We start from the raw sequence: 11,540 nt of genomic DNA on the forward strand, positions 1-11,540 counted from the left end.
AGTCACAGCTTTAAAGGCCCCACAATATAACATGGCCAAGAAAAAAAAAAAAAAACAGAACAAGAAACAATGCACATACACGACCACCGAGGGATGCAGATAACTTTTTAGCGTCCTGCAATAGTAAAGCACGTTTTACACAGGTCACAAGTTTTTAAAGGTCATTTCTGTCTAAGTGTGCATTGAGAGAGACTGAGGTTTTAGGGAGCAAACACAAAAGCTGCTGCTGCCAAGTGTTTCTGCCCGGTCTCAAACCGGGGACTTTTCGCGTGTGAGGCGAACGTGATAACCACTACACTACAGAAACAAGCTTGCTGATTTGACTGAAGGAGCACAGTTCCCCTCATATGTTTGCACGATTTCCTCTATACTTTATCAGCAGTTGCTCGGAATGCGAGGGGTAAGTGTGAAAATTGCAGCGGTGTCGGCCAGCATGCATACACTCAGACGTCCTGAAAAATCCCATAGCTACGGGCAGAGACAGACAAATATCTGATGCCTAAATGCCAGGAAGGAGAGCCTGTGAAATCATCACACAGGGCGCACTGAGAGCAAGCAGGAAGGAAGCCAAGGCATTGTAATCCATTTTTCGCCTTAGGCAAAAAATATGTTTTGCGCAACAATGCTTCGAGTAAAATGAGAAATGTTGAGGGGTTGTGTATTTTGAGCAGGATTTGATTGTTTTCCGCTAAAATGGGCTCGTCCGGGATTTGAACCCGGGACCTCTCGCACCCTAAGTGAGAATCATACCCCTAGACCAACGAGCCTGGGCACAGAAATGCAACGGCTCCGACCCTGCTCGGAGGATTGGTGACAGAGAGTGGGAGACTACATCCCAAAGCAAGAAACTGCACATGGTGCTCTCTTTTGCAGTACGACTAGAGTCATTTGCATGGTCTTCATCGAACATGACATAAAAAGCCTCTATCCTTTAGACATTTTGGCCCAGATTTACAAGAAAATGACTAAGCGCGACGCTGTGCCAAATTTGCAAGCCCCACGTGCCGTCATTTTCAAAATGCAGGAAAGCGCCGTATTTAGTAGAATACAGCGCACCCCTGTGCTTCCCCCTGCGCCAGCTCTAAATTAGCTGCTGAGCGCCAACGCAGCCGTTCTTGCACCATGGTACAAGGATGACTGCGTTGAGGGGGAAATTGTTTTTGTGCAGGAAGGGACACCTTCCTGCCCAAAAAAAAAATCTTCAATGGTGATTTGCTCTTACTTCTATGTGTGCTGCAGAATGCATCACACATAGCAAGAGCAAAAACAAGGAGAAATGAAAACATTTCTCCTCAGTGCGCCACTCTAACGACACCCCTGGGATGGCGTTGGATTTTGGCGCTGACGCAGATTTACGCCAACTCCTAAATCTGGAGCAGCATCAAAATGCTATGGTGTTGCTGTGGCACACTCCCAACAACACCCATTGCACGCCCCTTCCAGGGAACGCGCTGCGTGCTAAGGGGCCGTATTTACAAGGTGGTGTTAAGCCACAAAATGTGGCTGAACGCCATCTTGTAAATACCGCGCAGTGCATAGTGCCACCGGGGCGTCACTAAAAGTGATGCTCCGGTGGCGATAGGGCCTTGTAAGTCTGGCACTTTATTTGCTCAAGGTGTGTGTTCTTGGTGAGGGCAGGAAAGCTATTTTCGCTCTCGTACCTTCCTTCCTTGGCTGGCTTGAATGCTGTAGGCTCAGGCTTCATTGCAAAGGTCAAACAGTGAGCAACTGACTGCCGTAAGCTGGCGCAACTCCTCTTGGTGAGCTGTGACAGATGCCCCAGGAGCGTAGTACCTCACGATGGTGAGGGATAGACACAGTCTCTTTTATCTCAGCTTGCCTGTCAGGTGAGGCAGGAAATGCAAATACTGTGAAAAAGCCCAGCGACTCGAACCAGGGACCTTTCGCATGTGAGGTGCGCATGATAACCACTACACTACACAAGCAGACACACTTGCCGGCTTGCTTCATGTGGCTATGCATTGTACTGGAACCACCACACTATGGAAACAGACACACCTGCTTGCTTTATGTGGCTATGCATTGGACTGGGATGCAAGGATGAGGGCCAATGTTCATGACGCTCAAAGCTGAGCCTTCCGGAACACAATCTCTTCCCTTGGAAGAAAGGAACTGGGATCACTTTCATTCCAAGAGGTGATTTCAGAACTGGACCCGAAATTACCATGGAGAAGCACTGTGCATTTAATGTTCCTACGAGCACTGCTGCTCCAGCACAGAAAAGCAGTTGCAAAGAAATCTCGCATACCTTCATGATGCTGGACCGTCTCGACGCCAGTATAAAGCATGTATTGCATTGCAACATGACATCTTACAAGAGTGAAAAGCAGAAATACTCCTGTTTAAAACACAGACTGAACCTATAAAGGTAGGGGTTTGTCTGGGATTTGAACCGAGGTCCTCTCACACCCGAAGCGAGAATCATACCCCTATACCAACTAGACTGCCGCTGCATAGTCATTTGAAACATCTTCTGAAGCGTCTTTCAGAAAAGCAGGGCCATTTGGAGGCTCTCTCTCTCTCTAAGCGTGCCATAGCAATTAATGTTTTCTGTCAAGGATTTTTTGTTTGTCTCTAGCAAGGCAAGAGGTAGTCAAAATGCCCTGTGCCAGTGAGCTGAACTAGGGGACTGATGTGAAAAGCAGACCCTTTCTGGTAGTTGTAACCCGCTGCTAGTCATGGACCCTTGCACCTTAGATTTCCCAACCAGAAGCACTGAAGGGCCTGCTAGCTCTTGAGCCAGAGGAGCATGCCTCTTGGATTCAAGCACACTTGCTCGGTCAGCGCTCGATCAGGCTCGATCAGGCTCGATTCATATTAGTGGCTCATAGGCCTGAAACACTCACCTGGGAGACGCAGGGTGGCTGATTTCCCGGAATGGCCCTTGATGGGGAAATCACCTCCTTTCCCCCGCCTCATTTCAGAATTGTGTGCTAGTCGCAAGACAGTGTTCAGGGGTTCATGGGTACTGCCTACTCCCAGCTGCCTCTCTGTCTTCTTCATGTAAATTGCAAGTCACGAGGAGGCACCATTGCCAATATGCTCCGCCCACCTAACCAAGAAACCTAGTTTGAGCTTGTCTGCCTGTGTTGTTGCAGGGGCAGAGTCTTCTTTGCCCAAAAGGTGGCAGGAGAGCCTCACTTCAAACGATAGAATCAACTGCTTAAGTAGAAACCAGCATGGTAGTTACTGTCATAAAGTGCAGCTCTAACAGAAGGTGTGCCTGAGACGCCCCTTCCAGTAATACACAGAATTTTGATTGAGGGCCCAGCCGATGGGTTGGTGGATTTCTCCTCACATGCCACAGCAGCTTCCAAAGATAGTGGTCTGAGGAGCTGGCTCTGCAAGCAGAGCAAGATTTAAGGGAAGAAAATACACCTGTCAGAAGTGGGATTTGAACCCACGCCTCCATGAAGAGACCAGAAGGCTCAGCTTCACTGAAGATCAAGCTCTCTTGAGTCTGGCGCCTTAGACCACTCGGCCATCCTGACAGCCAAAACAGTGTGCAGGTCGGACTCTTCAGTCTGCACTTGTTGATTTTGCCGCTTGCAATGTTCCTATCAAAGTCACAGCTTTAAAGGCCCCACAATATAACATGGCCAAGAAAAAAAAAAAAAAACAGAACAAGAAACAATGCACATGCACGACCACCGAGGGATGCAGATAACTTTTTAGCGTCCTGCAATAGTAAAGCACGTTTTACACAGGTCACAAGTTTTTAAAGGTCATTTCTGTCTAAGTGTGCATTGAGAGAGACTGAGGTTTTAGGGAGCAAACACAAAAGCTGCTGCTGCCAAGTGTTTCTGCCCGGTCTCAAACCGGGGACTTTTCGCGTGTGAGGCAAACGTGATAACCACTACACTACAGAAACAAGCTTGCTGATTTGACTGAAGGAGCACAGTTCCCCTCATATGTTTGCACGATTTCCTCTATACTTTATCAGCAGTTGCTCGGAATGCGAGGGGTAAGTGTGAAAATTGCAGCGGTGTCGGCCAGCATGCATACACTCAGACGTCCTGAAAAATCCCATAGCTACGGGCAGAGACAGACAAATATCTGATGCCTAAATGCCAGGAAGGAGAGCCTGTGAAATCATCACACAGGGCGCACTGAGAGCAAGCAGGAAGGAAGCCAAGGCATTGTAATCCATTTTTCGCCTTAGGCAAAAAATATGTTTTGCGCAACAATGCTTCGAGTAAAATGAGAAATGTTGAGGGGTTGTGTATTTTGAGCAGGATTTGATTGTTTTCCGCTAAAATGGGCTCGTCCGGGATTTGAACCCAGGACCTCTCGCACCCTAAGCGAGAATCATACCCCTAGACCAACGAGCCTGGGCACAGAAATGCAACGGCTCCGACCCTGCTCGGAGGATTGGTGACAGAGAGTGGGAGACTACATCCCAAAGCAAGAAACTGCACATGGTGCTCTCTTTTGCAGTACGACTAGAGTCATTTGCATGGTCTTCATCGAACATGACATAAAAAGCCTCTATCCTTTAGACATTTTGGCCCAGATTTACAAGAAAATGACTAAGCGCGACGCTGTGCCAAATTTGCAAGCCCCACGTGCCGTCATTTTCAAAATGCAGGAAAGCGCCGTATTTAGTAGAATACAGCGCACCCCTGTGCTTCCCCCTGCGCCAGCTCTAAATTAGCTGCTGAGCGCCAACGCAGCCGTTCTTGCACCATGGTACAAGGATGACTGCGTTGAGGGGGAAATTGTTTTTGTGCAGGAAGGGACACCTTCCTGCCCAAAAAAAAAATCTTCAATGGTGATTTGCTCTTACTTCTATGTGTGCTGCAGAATGCATCACACATAGCAAGAGCAAAAACAAGGAGAAATGAAAACATTTCTCCTCAGTGCGCCACTCTAACGACACCCCTGGGATGGCGTCGGATTTTGGCGCTGACGCAGATTTACGCCAACTCCTAAATCTGGAGCAGCATCAAAATGCTATGGTGTTGCTGTGGCACACTCCCAACAACACCCATTGCACGCCCCTTCCAGGGAACGCGCTGCGTGCTAAGGGGCCGTATTTACAAGGTGGTGTTAAGCCACAAAATGTGGCTGAACGCCATCTTGTAAATACCGCGCAGTGCATAGTGCCACCGGGGCGTCACTAAAAGTGATGCTCCGGTGGCGATAGGGCCTTGTAAGTCTGGCACTTTATTTGCTCAAGGTGTGTGTTCTTGGTGAGGGCAGGAAAGCTATTTTCGCTCTCGTACCTTCCTTCCTTGGCTGGCTTGAATGCTGTAGGCTCAGGCTTCATTGCAAAGGTCAAACAGTGAGCAACTGACTGCCGTAAGCTGACGCAACTCCTCTTGGTGAGCTGTGACAGATGCCCCAGGAGCGTAGTACCTCACGATGGTGAGGGATAGACACAGTCTCTTTTATCTCAGCTTGCCTGTCAGGTGAGGCAGGAAATGCAAATACTGTGAAAAAGCCCAGCGACTCGAACCAGGGACCTTTCGCATGTGAGGTGCGCATGATAACCACTACACTACACAAGCAGACACACTTGCCAGCTTGCTTCATGTGGCTATGCATTGTACTGGAACCACCACACTATGGAAACAGACACACCTGCTTGCTTTATGTGGCTATGCATTGGACTGGGATGCAAGGATGAGGGCCAATGTTCATGACGCTCAAAGCTGAGCCTTCCGGAACACAATCTCTTCCCTTGGAAGAAAGGAACTGGGATCACTTTCATTCCAAGAGGTGATTTCAGAACTGGACCCGAAATTACCATGGAGAAGCACTGTGCATTTAATGTTCCTACGAGCACTGCTGCTCCAGCACAGAAAAGCAGTTGCAAAGAAATCTCGCATACCTTCATGATGCTGGACCGTCTCGACGCCAGTATAAAGCATGTATTGCATTGCAACATGACATCTTACAAGAGTGAAAAGCAGAAATACTCCTGTTTAAAACACAGACTGAACCTATAAAGGTAGGGGTTTGTCTGGGATTTGAACCGAGGTCCTCTCACACCCGAAGCGAGAATCATACCCCTATACCAACTAGACTTCCGCTGCATAGTCATTTGAAACATCTTCTGAAGCGTCTTTCAGAAAAGCAGGGCCATTTGGAGGCTCTCTCTCTCTCTAAGCGTGCCATAGCAATTAATGTTTTCTGTCAAGGATTTTTTGTTTGTCTCTAGCAAGGCAAGAGGTAGTCAAAATGCCCTGTGCCAGTGAGCTGAACTAGGGGACTGATGTGAAAAGCAGACCCTTTCTGGTAGTTGTAACCCGCTGCTAGTCATGGACCCTTGCACCTTAGATTTCCCAACCAGAAGCACTGAAGGGCCTGCTAGCTCTTGAGCCAGAGGAGCATGCCTCTTGGATTCAAGCACACTTGCTCGGTCAGCGCTCGGTCAGCGCTCGATCAGGCTCGATCAGGCTCGATTCATATTAGTGGCTCATAGGCCTGAAACACTCACCTGGGAGACGCAGGGTGGCTGATTTCCCGGAATGGCCCTTGATGGGGAAATCACCTCCTTTCCCCCGCCTCATTTCAGAATTGTGTGCTAGTCGCAAGACAGTGTTCAGGGGTTCATGGGTACTGCCTACTCCCAGCTGCCTCTCTGTCTTCTTCATGTAAATTGCAAGTCACGAGGAGGCACCATTGCCAATATGCTCCGCCCACCTAACCAAGAAACCTAGTTTGAGCTTGTCTGCCTGTGTTGTTGCAGGGGCAGAGTCTTCTTTGCCCAAAAGGTGGCAGGAGAGCCTCACTTCAAACGATAGAATCAACTGCTTAAGTAGAAACCAGCATGGTAGTTACTGTCATAAAGTGCAGCTCTAACAGAAGGTGTGCCTGAGACGCCCCTTCCAGTAATACACCGAATTTTGATTGAGGGCCCAGCCGATGGGTTGGTGGATTTCTCCTCACATGCCACAGCAGCTTCCAAAGATAGTGGTCTGAGGAGCTGGCTCTGCAAGCAGAGCAAGATTTAAGGGAAGAAAATACACCTGTCAGAAGTGGGATTTGAACCCACGCCTCCATGAAGAGACCAGAAGGCTCAGCTTCACTGAAGATCAAGCTCTCTTGAGTCTGGCGCCTTAGACCACTCGGCCATCCTGACAGCCAAAACAGTGTGCAGGTCGGACTCTTCAGTCTGCACTTGTTGATTTTGCCGCTTGCAATGTTCCTATCAAAGTCACAGCTTTAAAGGCCCCACAATATAACATGGCCAAGAAAAAAAAAAAAAAACAGAACAAGAAACAATGCACATGCACGACCACCGAGGGATGCAGATAACTTTTTAGCGTCCTGCAATAGTAAAGCACGTTTTACACAGGTCACAAGTTTTTAAAGGTCATTTCTGTCTAAGTGTGCATTGAGAGAGACTGAGGTTTTAGGGAGCAAACACAAAAGCTGCTGCTGCCAAGTGTTTCTGCCCGGTCTCAAACCGGGGACTTTTCGCGTGTGAGGCGAACGTGATAACCACTACACTACAGAAACAAGCTTGCTGATTTGACTGAAGGAGCACAGTTCCCCTCATATGTTTGCACGATTTCCTCTATACTTTATCAGCAGTTGCTCGGAATGCGAGGGGTAAGTGTGAAAATTGCAGCGGTGTCGGCCAGCATGCATACACTCAGACGTCCTGAAAAATCCCATAGCTACGGGCAGAGACAGACAAATATCTGATGCCTAAATGCCAGGAAGGAGAGCCTGTGAAATCATCACACAGGGCGCACTGAGAGCAAGCAGGAAGGAAGCCAAGGCATTGTAATCCATTTTTCGCCTTAGGCAAAAAATATGTTTTGCGCAACAATGCTTCGAGTAAAATGAGAAATGTTGAGGGGTTGTGTATTTTGAGCAGGATTTGATTGTTTTCCGCTAAAATGGGCTCGTCCGGGATTTGAACCCGGGACCTCTCGCACCCTAAGCGAGAATCATACCCCTAGACCAACGAGCCTGGGCACAGAAATGCAACGGCTCCGACCCTGCTCGGAGGATTGGTGACAGAGAGTGGGAGACTACATCCCAAAGCAAGAAACTGCACATGGTGCTCTCTTTTGCAGTACGACTAGAGTCATTTGCATGGTCTTCATCGAACATGACATAAAAAGCCTCTATCCTTTAGACATTTTGGCCCAGATTTACAAGAAAATGACTAAGCGCGACGCTGTGCCAAATTTGCAAGCCCCACGTGCCGTCATTTTCAAAATGCAGGAAAGCGCCGTATTTAGTAGAATACAGCGCACCCCTGTGCTTCCCCCTGCGCCAGCTCTAAATTAGCTGCTGAGCGCCAACGCAGCCGTTCTTGCACCATGGTACAAGGATGACTGCGTTGAGGGGGAAATTGTTTTTGTGCAGGAAGGGACACCTTCCTGCCCAAAAAAAAAATCTTCAATGGTGATTTGCTCTTACTTCTATGTGTGCTGCAGAATGCATCACACATAGCAAGAGCAAAAACAAGGAGAAATGAAAACATTTCTCCTCAGTGCGCCACTCTAACGACACCCCTGGGATGGCGTTGGATTTTGGCGCTGACGCAGATTTACGCCAACTCCTAAATCTGGAGCAGCAAAATGCTATGGTGTTGCTGTGGCACACTCCCAACAACACCCATTGCACGCCCCTTCCAGGGAACGCGCTGCGTGCTAAGGGGCCGTATTTACAAGGTGGTGTTAAGCCACAAAATGTGGCTGAACGCCATCTTGTAAATACCGCGCAGTGCATAGTGCCACCGGGGCGTCACTAAAAGTGATGCTCCGGTGGCGATAGGGCCTTGTAAGTCTGGCACTTTATTTGCTCAAGGTGTGTGTTCTTGGTGAGGGCAGGAAAGCTATTTTCGCTCTCGTACCTTCCTTCCTTGGCTGGCTTGAATGCTGTAGGCTCAGGCTTCATTGCAAAGGTCAAACAGTGAGCAACTGACTGCCGTAAGCTGGCGCAACTCCTCTTGGTGAGCTGTTTCAGATGCCCCAGGAGCGTAGTACCTCACGATGGTGAGGGATAGACACAGTCTCTTTTATCTCAGCTTGCCTGTCAGGTGAGGCAGGAAATGCAAATACTGTGAAAAAGCCCAGCGACTCGAACCAGGGACCTTTCGCATGTGAGGTGCGCATGATAACCACTACACTACACAAGCAGACACACTTGCCGGCTTGCTTCATGTGGCTATGCATTGTACTGGAACCACCACACTATGGAAACAGACACACCTGCTTGCTTTATGTGGCTATGCATTGGACTGGGATGCAAGGATGAGGGCCAATGTTCATGACGCTCAAAGCTGAGCCTTCCGGAACACAATCTCTTCCCTTGGAAGAAAGGAACTGGGATCACTTTCATTCCAAGAGGTGATTTCAGAACTGGACCCGAAATTACCATGGAGAAGCACTGTGCATTTAATGTTCCTACGAGCACTGCTGCTCCAGCACAGAAAAGCAGTTGCAAAGAAATCTCGCATACCTTCATGATGCTGGACCGTCTCGACGCCAGTATAAAGCATGTATTGCATTGCAACATGACATCTTACAAGAGTGAAAAGCAGAAATACTCCTGTTTAAAACACAGACTGAACCTATAAAGGTAGGGGTTTGTCTGGGATTTGAACCGAGGTCCTCTCACACCCGAAGCGAGAATCATACCCCTATACCAACTAGACTGCCGCTGCATAGTCATTTGAAACATCTTCTGAAGCGTCTTTCAGAAAAGCAGGGCCATTTGGAGGCTCTCTCTCTCTCTAAGCGTGCCATAGCAATTAATGTTTTCTGTCAAGGATTTTTTGTTTGTCTCTAGCAAGGCAAGAGGTAGTCAAAATGCCCTGTGCCAGTGAGCTGAACTAGGGGACTGATGTGAAAAGCAGACCCTTTCTGGTAGTTGTAACCCGCTGCTAGTCATGGACCCTTGCACCTTAGATTTCCCAACCAGAAGCACTGAAGGGCCTGCTAGCTCTTGAGCCAGAGGAGCATGCCTCTTGGATTCAAGCACACTTGCTCGGTCAGCGCTTGATCAGGCTCGATCAGGCTCGATCAGGCGAGATTCATATTAGTGGCTCATAGGCCTGAAACACTCACCTGGGAGACGCAGGGTGGCTGATTTCCCGGAATGGCCCTTGATGGGGAAATCACCTCCTTTCCCCCGCCTCATTTCAGAATTGTGTGCTAGTCGCAAGACAGTGTTCAGGGGTTCATGGGTACTGCCTACTCCCAGCTGCCTCTCTGTCTTCTTCATGTAAATTGCAAGTCACGAGGAGGCACCATTGCCAATATGCTCCGCCCACCTAACCAAGAAACCTAGTTTGAGCTTGTCTGCCTGTGTTGTTGCAGGGGCAGAGTCTTCTTTGCCCAAAAGGTGGCAGGAGAGCCTCACTTCAAACGATAGAATCAACTGCTTAAGTAGAAACCAGCATGGTAGTTACTGTCATAAAGTGCAGCTCTAACAGAAGGTGTGCCTGAGACGCCCCTTCCAGTAATACACAGAATTTTGATTGAGGGCCCAGCCGATGGGTTGGTGGATTTCTCCTCACATGCCACAGCAGCTTCCAAAGATAGTGGTCTGAGGAGCTGGCTCTGCAAGCAGAGCAAGATTTAAGGGAAGAAAATACACCTGTCAGAAGTGGGATTTGAACCCACGCCTCCATGAAGAGACCAGAAGGCTCAGCTTCACTGAAGATCAAGCTCTCTTGAGTCTGGCGCCTTAGACCACTCGGCCATCCTGACAGCCAAAACAGTGTGCAGGTCGGACTCTTCAGTCTGCACTTGTTGATTTTGCCGCTTGCAATGTTCCTATCAAAGTCACAGCTTTAAAGGCCCCACAATATAACATGGCCAAGAAAAAAAAAAAAAAACAGAACAAGAAACAATGCACATGCACGACCACCGAGGGATGCAGATAACTTTTTAGCGTCCTGCAATAGTAAAGCACGTTTTACACAGGTCACAAGTTTTTAAAGGTCATTTCTGTCTAAGTGTGCATTGAGAGAGACTGAGGTTTTAGGGAGCAAACACAAAAGCTGCTGCTGCCAAGTGTTTCTGCCCGGTCTCAAACCAGGGACTTTTCGCGTGTGAGGCGAACGTGATAACCACTACACTACAGAAACAAGCTTGCTGATTTGACTGAAGGAGCACAGTTCCCCTCATATGTTTGCACGATTTCCTCTATACTTTATCAGCAGTTGCTCGGAATGCGAGGGGTAAGTGTGAAAATTGCAGCGGTGTCGGCCAGCATGCATACACTCAGACGTCCTGAAAAATCCCATAGCTGCGGGCAGAGACAGACAAATATCTGATGCCTAAATGCCAGGAAGGAGAGCCTGTGAAATCATCACACAGGGCGCACTGAGAGCAAGCAGGAAGGAAGCCAAGGCATTGTAATCCATTTTTCGCCTGAGGCAAAAAATATGTTTTGCGCAACAATGCTTCGAGTAAAATGAGAAATGTTGAGGGGTTGTGTATTTTGAGCAGGATTTGATTGTTTTCCGCTAAAATGGGCTCGTCCGGGATTTGAACCCGGGACCTCTCGCACCCTAAGCGAGAATCATACCCCTAGACCAACGAGCC

At 48.5% G+C, this 11,540-nt stretch overlaps 7 non-coding genes across 7 annotated transcripts; all 7 read right to left on the reverse strand.

The window, feature by feature from the left end:
* Nucleotides 1-695: 695 nt before the first annotated feature.
* On the reverse strand, nt 696-767 carry TRNAP-AGG (transfer RNA proline (anticodon AGG)). The gene has a single exon. It is a non-coding gene; the product is annotated as a tRNA-Pro (tRNA).
* A 2,633-nt stretch (nt 768-3,400) lies between these two features.
* Nucleotides 3,401-3,512, reverse strand: TRNAL-CAA (transfer RNA leucine (anticodon CAA)). The gene is made up of 2 exons: nt 3,475-3,512; nt 3,401-3,446 (listed from the first exon to the last, which is right to left on the reverse strand). It is a non-coding gene; the product is annotated as a tRNA-Leu (tRNA).
* A 768-nt stretch (nt 3,513-4,280) lies between these two features.
* TRNAP-AGG (transfer RNA proline (anticodon AGG)) lies at nt 4,281-4,352 on the reverse strand. Its single transcript has one exon. It is a non-coding gene; the product is annotated as a tRNA-Pro (tRNA).
* A 2,644-nt stretch (nt 4,353-6,996) lies between these two features.
* TRNAL-CAA (transfer RNA leucine (anticodon CAA)) lies at nt 6,997-7,108 on the reverse strand. Its single transcript has 2 exons — nt 7,071-7,108; nt 6,997-7,042 (listed from the first exon to the last, which is right to left on the reverse strand). It is a non-coding gene; the product is annotated as a tRNA-Leu (tRNA).
* A 768-nt stretch (nt 7,109-7,876) lies between these two features.
* Nucleotides 7,877-7,948, reverse strand: TRNAP-AGG (transfer RNA proline (anticodon AGG)). Its single transcript has one exon. It is a non-coding gene; the product is annotated as a tRNA-Pro (tRNA).
* A 2,640-nt stretch (nt 7,949-10,588) lies between these two features.
* TRNAL-CAA (transfer RNA leucine (anticodon CAA)) lies at nt 10,589-10,700 on the reverse strand. Its single transcript has 2 exons — nt 10,663-10,700; nt 10,589-10,634 (listed from the first exon to the last, which is right to left on the reverse strand). It is a non-coding gene; the product is annotated as a tRNA-Leu (tRNA).
* A 768-nt stretch (nt 10,701-11,468) lies between these two features.
* TRNAP-AGG (transfer RNA proline (anticodon AGG)) lies at nt 11,469-11,540 on the reverse strand. The gene has a single exon. It is a non-coding gene; the product is annotated as a tRNA-Pro (tRNA).

Source organism: Pleurodeles waltl, unplaced genomic scaffold (assembly GCF_031143425.1).
Source record: "Pleurodeles waltl isolate 20211129_DDA unplaced genomic scaffold, aPleWal1.hap1.20221129 scaffold_72, whole genome shotgun sequence".
NCBI classification, from domain to species: domain Eukaryota; kingdom Metazoa; phylum Chordata; class Amphibia; order Caudata; family Salamandridae; genus Pleurodeles; species Pleurodeles waltl.